The sequence below is a fragment of the Orcinus orca genome, chromosome 10 (assembly GCF_937001465.1).
Source record: "Orcinus orca chromosome 10, mOrcOrc1.1, whole genome shotgun sequence".
Classification (NCBI taxonomy): Eukaryota; Metazoa; Chordata; class Mammalia; order Artiodactyla; family Delphinidae; genus Orcinus; species Orcinus orca.
In genome coordinates this window covers 41,168,728-41,177,712 of record NC_064568.1, presented here as the reverse complement: position 1 = coordinate 41,177,712, position 8,985 = coordinate 41,168,728, and positions in this window count along the sequence as shown.

Here is an 8,985-nt window from a genome sequence, read left to right as displayed (position 1 = left end):
CGGAGCAGCTGGGCCCGTGAGCCATAGCCGCTGAGCCTGCGCGTCCGGAGCCTGTGCTCCGCAACAGGAGAGGCCACAGCAGTGAGAGGCCTGCGTATCGCAAAAAAAAAATAACAAAAAACTTAATCACAGAGTTGCTCTATGAGCTAGCCATCCAACTCCTAGGTATATATGCAAGGGAAATGAAAACGTATGTCCACACAAAAACTTGCATACAAATGTTCATAACGCTTTATTCATAATAGCCAAAAAGTGAAAACAACCCAAATATGTCAACTAATGAGTGGATAAATAAAATGTGGTTTCTCTACACAATACTATTCAGTCACAAAAGGTATGAAGTACTGATACATACTAGACCATGGATGAAGCTTGAAAACATTATGCTATGTGAAAGAAGCCAGTCATGAAAAACCACATATTGTATGATTCCATTCATATGAAATGTCCAGAAGAGAGAAATTTATAGAAACAGAAGTAGAATAGTGTTTGCCTAGTTCTGGGCATGGCAAAGGGACAGGGAGTGGGAGAGCTAATGGAGAGTGACTGATAATGGGTACAGGGCTTCTTTTTGGAATGATGAAAATATTTTAAAATTAGCTTATGGTGATGGTTGCACAACTGTGAATATACTAAAAAAAAACCATTAAATTTACACTTTAAATGGGTAGATTTTACGAATTATATCTCAATAAAACTGTTTTTAAAAATCAGGGGAAATGGACTATTCACTAATGACACAGTTAACTGATTAGCATACAAGAAAATATTAGATCCTTACTGCACACTATATACAAAAATAAATTTCAGGAACTTTCCTGGCAGTCCAGTGGTTAAGACTCTGTGCTGCCAACACAGGGGTTGCCAGTTCGATCCCTGGTCTGGGGAACTAAGATCCCACACACCGCGTGGCGTAAAGTTACGTAAAGTAAAAGTATAGTAAAGTAAAGTAAAATAAATAAAATAAATTTCAGGTGAATCATATATCTAAATGTGAAAAGCAAAAATTTAATGCTTTTCGAAGATAAGCTTTATGACTTTAAGGTAGAAAAGGATTTTTCTGACAAGATACCAAAAAACACTACTCACCAAGAAATATTTTAATAAGTTGCATTACAATAAAAACCTCTGTCCATTGAAAGACACCATGAATAAAATTAAAACAAACCACAAACTGTAAGAATATATTTGCCACTGATAATAAGAAACAAAAAGATTAGTATCCAGAATTTGTAAACATCTCCAACAAACTTTATTAGTAATCTGGGAAATGCAAATAAAAACCACAGTGAAACACTATGGCCCATCAGATTGGCAAGTACATTTAAGTCTGATAACACCTGGTACTGAGCTGGCCCAACAATTCCATTCCTGGGCATGTTGCCTAGAGAATTCTGCTAAATATCCAAAGAGGGTTCATTGCTGTATTGCTTGAATAGTGAAAAACTGAAATCAGTTAATATATCCAACAGCAGGAGAAGATTTTTTTTTAATTGTGGTTTATTCATGCAATGGAATATTTCATGAATTGGTGTTTTATTTCACCAGATGAAAACCTTCTGCACTACAATCATTCCAACCATGGTCTGAATACTGAGTTTCTCTATTACGCACGAAAATTTAAAGTGAACATGTTCTTTGATCTCATAACCCTACTTTTGGCAATTTGCCCGAAAGAGACAATTATACAAGTGAGATAAATCTTAAAATCATAAAGTAAGCTGCAGACAATACAAGCAGTAAATCATTTTTAAATTTTAAAATGTATAAAACAATACTACATATATAGTAAAAATAAATAAATTATGCACGAGAATAATAATCACCCAATTCAGAACAGTGTTGACACTGGGAAAGGAAAGAGAGAGAAAGATAAATGGGGACTATGGGAAGATAAAGTAATTTCAGTTGTAGCTCTAAATTTTTACTTTTTAAAAGCAGACTGAATATGGCCAAATAAGATTTGTTAAATTTGGGCAGTAAGTACACAAGCTTTCTATCATTTTTTGAATACTTCTGTATATTTAAAGTCCATTTAAAAAATAAGAACACACGTAATTTTTTTTAACTAGCTCTTTTCTACTTTCTGGCCTTTACCAGTATGGCTCCCTCTGCCTGAATTCTTTATGCAGTGGTTGAGAGTGGGGGAAAGAGTCAGATTGCCTGGGCTTGAGTTCCAGTGCTGAGTTGATTTAGGGAGATTCTTAACCTCTTAGTTCCTCAATTTCTCTTTTGAAAATTGGGTATAATAATAGTATTGACCTCATAGGGTTGTTACAAGGATTAAATGTGGCCAGTATATGTAAAGCACTATAACAGTGCCTACAAGCATTTAATAAATGTCTGCCATTACCATCACCACCATCACCATCATTACTATCATCATCACCATCATCACCACCATCACTATTAAATGTCTTTGTCTAGTCAATTCCCATTCGTCCTTCATATTTTAGGTATCAGTTAAAATATTACTTTTCAAAGAAGTCTACCCTGACTCTACAATATAAATTAGATTTCATAGGACCCTGTCCTCTTTTGTCCATGCACTTATTAGAATTTATAATTACATATTTATACGTGTTTTAATTTGTTTAACATCTCTACCACATTTGAACACAAAAGTTCTTGAGGGCCAAGGCTGGGTATGTTTTATTCACTTTTTTATATACATTGTCCAGTCTAGGCTGGACAATGAATAATAACGGTATAGATTCTGACTACTTGTTACATGAATAAATACACGAATCATTTTATCATCTGACCAGTACGCAGCCATTGAAATTATGTTTATGAAGGATTTACAACACGGAAAAACTTTTGGCTTGCTTAGTGGAAAAACTAAAAGGTACAAAATTATAAATATGATGAGTACAATGCCATACAAGTAACAACAAAACCAAACCTATAAATTGGGGAAAAACAGGGGAGATGTACATTCACTTTGTTGTGAAATCACCACCTTTATCTACTTTCAAAACATTTTCAACACCACCAAATAAAACCCTGTGCCCATTAGGTTGTTACTCCTAATTCTCCCCTCCCCCAGCCCCAGCCACCACCAATTTGTTTTCTGTCTCTATGGATTTACTTATCCTGGACATTCCATATAAATGAAGTCACACAATATGGGACTTGTTATGTCTGGTTTCCTTCACTTAGGATGATGCTAGTGAGGTCCATCTACATTGTAACATGTATCAGTACTTCATTCCTTTTATGGATAATTATATGTATACGCCACAATTTATTTATCTATTCATCCTTTGATGACTATTTGGGTTGTTTCCATCTTTTGGTTATTGTAAATAGTGCTGCTATGAACATTCATGTACTAGCATTTGATTATGTTTTCATTTGGGGGGTGGGGTATATATCTAGGACTGGAATCACAGGGTCATATGGTAATTCCATGTTTAGGTTTTTTTCTTAGGAATTGTCAAACTGCTTTCCAAATCTGGTATGTATCATTACACATTCACAACAGCAACGTTAAGAGTTCCAACTTCTCCACATCCTCACCAACACATATTATTTCCTTTAAACAAAAAATTATAGCCATCTTAGTAGGTGTACAGTGGTATCTCAGTGTAGTTTTGATTTGCATTTCCTTCGTGACTAATGATATTGAGTACCTTTTCATGTGCTTGTTGAGCATTTGTATATCTTTGGAGAAATGTGTCTTCAAGTGCTTTGTCCATTTTTAAATTGGGCTGTTTGCCTCTTTGTTGTTGAGATGTAGGCACTTTTTATATTTTCTGGACACTAGACCCTTAACAGATACATGATTTGCAAATATTTTCTCTTTTTCTATAGGCTGTCTTTTCACTTTATTGGTAATGTCTTTTTGACACACAAATGTTTTCAATTTTGATGAAGTCCAATGTACCTATTTTTTTCATTTGTTACTCTTGCTTTTGGTGTCATATCTAAGATTTCATTCAAAATCAAAGGTCATAAAGATTTACCTCTATATTTTCTTCTAAGAATTTTATTGTTTTAGCTTATATTTACATTATTGATTCATTTAATTTTTATAAATGAAGAGCAGAAGAGGTCCAACTTCATTCTTCTGCATGTGGATATACAGTTGTCCCAGCACCATTTGTTGAAGAGAATATTCTTTCTCCATTCCATGGTCTTGGCACCTTTGTTGAAAATCAGCTGGCAATAGGTGCAGAAGTTTATTTCTAGACTCTCAATTATAGTCCATTGATCTATATGTTTATTCTTATGCCAGGATGAACTGGCATAAATTACTGTAGCTTTGCAGTAAGTTATGAAATTGGGAAGGTGCCAAGTCCTCCAAAGTTGCTTTGTTGTTGCTGCTGCTGTTTCGATTGTTTTGACTATTCAGCGTCCCTTGCAATTTCATATGAATCTGAGGATCAGTTTTTCCATTTCTGCAAAATGCCACTGGAATTTTGACAGGGACTGCGTTAAATCTTTAGATAGCTTTGGGCAATACTGCCATCTCAACAATTTAAGTCTTCCAATACATGGACATGTGCCATCCTTCCATTTATTTAGATCTTCTTTAATTTCTTTCAACAGTGCTTTGTAGTTAGGGTGTACAAATCTTTCACCTCCTTAGTTACATTTATTCCCAGGTATTTTATTCTTTTTTATGCTATTATAAGTAGAACTGTTTTCTTAATTTCCTTTTTGGATTGTTCACTGCTGGTGTATAAAAACATAACTGATTTTGTGCACTGATTTTGTTTCCCGCAACTTTGTTAAATTTGTTTATTAGACCTAGCAGGGTTTTTGTGAATTCTTCAGGGTTTTCTGTATATAGGATCATGTCATCTGTGAACAGAGATAGTTTTACTTCTTTCTTTCCAATTTGGATTACTTTTATTTCCTTTTCTTGCCTGATTGCTCTGGCTAGAACTTTCAGTATAGTGCTGAATAGCAGTGGTGAAAATGGGTATTCTTGTCTTGTTTTTGACCTTAGAGAGAAAGCTTTTAGTCTTTTACCACTGAGTATGATACTACCTCTGAGGTTTCACATATGCCCTTTATCACGTTGAGGAAGTTTCCTCATTATTTGTACTTTTTTGAGTGTTTTTGTTATGAAAGGGCATTGGATTTTGTCAAATGCATTTTCTGTGTTAACTGAGATGACCGTATTTTTTTCTCTCATTCTGTTAATGTTGTGTATTACACTGGTTGATTTTCTTTTATTGAACCATGCTTGCATTCTTTGGATAAATCCCAGTTGACAAGAGAGTACAATCTTTTTAATGTGCTGTTGAATTCAGTTTGCTAGTACTTCGTTGTGAGTTTTGCATTTGTATTCATAAGGGATATTGACTCGCAGTTTCCTTGTGGTGTCTCTGTCTGGCTTTGCTATCACGGTAATACTGGTTTCACAGTATAAATTAGAAAATGTTCCCTCCTCTTCTATTTTTAGGAAGAGTTTGAGAAGGACTGATGTTAATTTTTCTTGAAACGTTTGGTAGAAATCACCAGTGAAGCCACCTGGTCCTGGATGTTTTCTGTTGGGAGGTTTTTGATTTCTGATTCAATCTCTTTATTTTTTAAAAGATCTTTTCAGATTTTCTATTTCTTCTTGAGTCAGTCCTGGGTAATTTATGTGTTTCTAGAAATTTTTCCATTTTATCTAGGTTATTTATTGGTGGACGTTGCTCATAGTTTTCTCTTATAATCTTTTTTTATTTCTGTAAATTTGGTAGTAATAAACACTTTCACCTGATTTTAGTTATTTGTATCTTTTCTTTTTAATCAGTGTTGCTAGAGGTTTGTCAACTTTGTTGATCTTTTCAAAGAACCAACTTTTGCTTTCAGCATGCTATATATATATATACATATGTGTGTGTGTATATATATATATATGCATATACATATATATATATATATATATATATATATATATATATATAGCATGCTGAAAGCATGGATATGTATATATCTCCAACAAGCCCACACTTGATCAGGGTCTCTCTTACTATCTTCCATCACCCACTGCCCACCCAGCAACCCAGGATGAGGCCTCAGTCATGTCCTCCAATCAGAATCTGCCACGTCAAGCTTCATGGGTTTCTTCTCATGCCACTTGTGCCGGCAAAGAGCATTATCTGGGTTTCTTGCAGTTGGGTACAGCATAATGCCCTTCCCTGGGACACCTCAGAAGACATAGGCAAATAGATGATGTCAGCGGTAGGAGAGGAGTAGCTATGGCCCTTAATGCCATGTATGAAACCTCATTCTGTAGGTACTTGCCCCATCCTCCTACTACTCACCATGCCTTGGGGTGGGGGGCAGGTAATGGTGGTGAGAGTGAATTCTAGCTTCTCATTCCCTAGAACCAGCCCCCAACCCACTGCTGTCATGTACTGAGAGGCAGCTAAAAATGCCTTCTAAGTACTCTGTTCTGACCCATCCCCAGCCAAGGCTTCCTCCCCAGAGCAGGCCACTTCTGAGGCATCTAGACTAAGATCTGATTCTAGTCACAGAGTAGTTCCAAGTACCTGGGCTACAGAAGAACACAGCATTATCTCCCTACTACACAGTTCAAGTGACATCACCTTAAGTCACCTGAGGGGGCTTCATAGCAAGTGAATGTATTCAAGATTCTGACTTCACATCTATTGCCCCAAAGTTTATTTGGCCTGAAGGTATGGAAACATCCAATCTGCTACCCTTACACTCTTAAATTAATAAATACTTAAATTACCATTTTTGATGACATTTTTATTTCTATTTTTCATCACATGTTCTAGTCTGTTCTTGGTTCACTTGGAGATGGTAGTGAACTTGGACAACGAAGGAGAAATTCATGTCTCACCTCTATTACTTGACACTTTTCCAAAAATCAGGTGTAGTTTCTGGGCTTTCCTGCTGTGACTATATGCCCTGTTGTGTTGCTTTGTAACTTGGAACAAAAACAGTAGGAAAAGTTTGCACAATTTTTATTATGAAGACATGACCAGAACATGTAGGAACATATAACTGTGCTGCTTCTATGGTTATTAGTCCAGATCATTGTTTTTAACCAAAACTGACAATGTAAAATCCTAGAACTCACTAATCTATTTTAGTAGGTCACAGGAAGCAGGCAAACTATAGAAACCACAATCAACCAAAACCATCGTTGTTGAAAAACCAGCAACAGTTTATCTTCTAAATGTGTCAACTGAACAAATCCAACTGACGATGTCAAGGGGGCATCTTCAAAGTTCCCTCAGGTTGTTGATAAACCTTTCCTATCTCCTTGCCCCAGCAGCATTCTCTCCAGCCATGCTTTTCCCCATGTTTTCATTTGGTTGAGTAATGCCATCCATGGAGGGGCAGAGAGGTTCTTGGAACACACCTAACTTTCAGCTTCAATGGTCTAACCCCCAACTCAGCTGCTGACCTTCAGAGTATGAATAAACAAGAATCTTAAACTTCTCATGGCCAGTGTTGGTCTGGTTCTTCCCTCTTCGTTCAGGGAGCATGAACTTTTTTTTTTTTAATAAATTTATTTATTTATTTTTGGTTGCATTGGGTCTTTGTTGCTGCACATGGGCTTTCTCTAGTTGCTGCGAGCGGGGGCTACTCTTCATTGCAGAGCACGGGCTCTAGGCACGCAGGCTCCGTAGTTATGGCTTGTGGGCTCCAGAGTGCAGGCTCAGTCGTTGTGGTGCACAGGCTTAGTTGCTCCATGGCATGCGGGATCTTCCCGGACCAGGGATAGAACCCATGTCCCCTGCACTGGCAGGTGGATTCTTAACCACTGTGCCACCAGGAAAGTCCCAAACTATTTTTATTTCATTGGTTTACAGAAGAATTGAGCAGCTCTTCATTGCTGGCCCAGGTCACCTTGAGATGACCACGGCCATGCCTTCCATGTGACCCTGCTTAGTCAGCAGTCACACTAGAGACAGGAGGCTGGTGGTGTGTTTTCCTCGAAGTCTGCTCAAAAGGTCATACTCCTTTGCCAGACTGAGAATTTCAGAAACCATGAACCCAGTGCCAACAAGCAGATGTGGGGTTCTCAAGCTCAAGGAAAAGTATCTTTCCTAATTCTTTCCACGTGCATAAAGAATTCTAAGGTGTACTTACTTCAGTTTCCAGTTTTACGACTGTCTATATGGACCATGTGAAAACAAAGTGACAAGAAAAAAAATGTTTGACTCGATAGCTGTGTGGGTATTTGCCATTCTCCCCAGATCCACTGAGCCCTGGGAAGCTGACTTCTATGGGTTACATCACCTAGACTCCCTGCTGCTCCCTCTTCTAGCTGGGTTCAATCACCAGGAAGCACTGGCAGGAGATCAGAGTGGGAGCAGGAGGTTAGGGTACTTTCTGATCCTGCTCTCCTGCCTGGCGTAACTTCTAGTAGTGCCTGTATCCTTCAATCTTCAGCTAGCAACAGGGTTCAGGTGACACTGTTTTTTCTTTTGACTCTTAACAGCTCCCACTTTTGCTAGCATCTCTGGGCACCTCAACACCCCTACACCCCTGCTGGTCCTTTTAACCCCGCCAACCCCTCTGTACACATTCTCATCCTTATCAAGTCTTCAAAATCTCAGCTGAGTGTGTCTTCTGTTCCCTGCCCTAGAGATAAGACAAAGATTTGAATCCTGGCTCTACCACTAACTACCTCTATACATCTCTCTGTTTATAAAATTACAGAGCTGGAATCAACGATGTCTTGTATGTAGACAGAAATAGTAATAGAGTAGTCGTAATCAGCAACAGCAAAATTCCTGGGTCTTGACCTTCCCCATCACAGTCTGACTCAAAGGAACTAGCAGCGAGATGCTGGAATCAGGAGATTCCCTAAGTGGAAGTGGACCCAGTAACGCTGGGGTGAGTATCACCCATTTTGTTATTGAAACCTCAGAAAGACCCTTCTGATCCCTGCCCAGAGACCGCATTAGGAGATAACTGGGGAACTTCCCTGTTCCTGTTCACGCAAGGAATTGCTTCTAAGGAACAACCTGAGGCCCTTTTGCTTAGCACGAAAAACAGGTC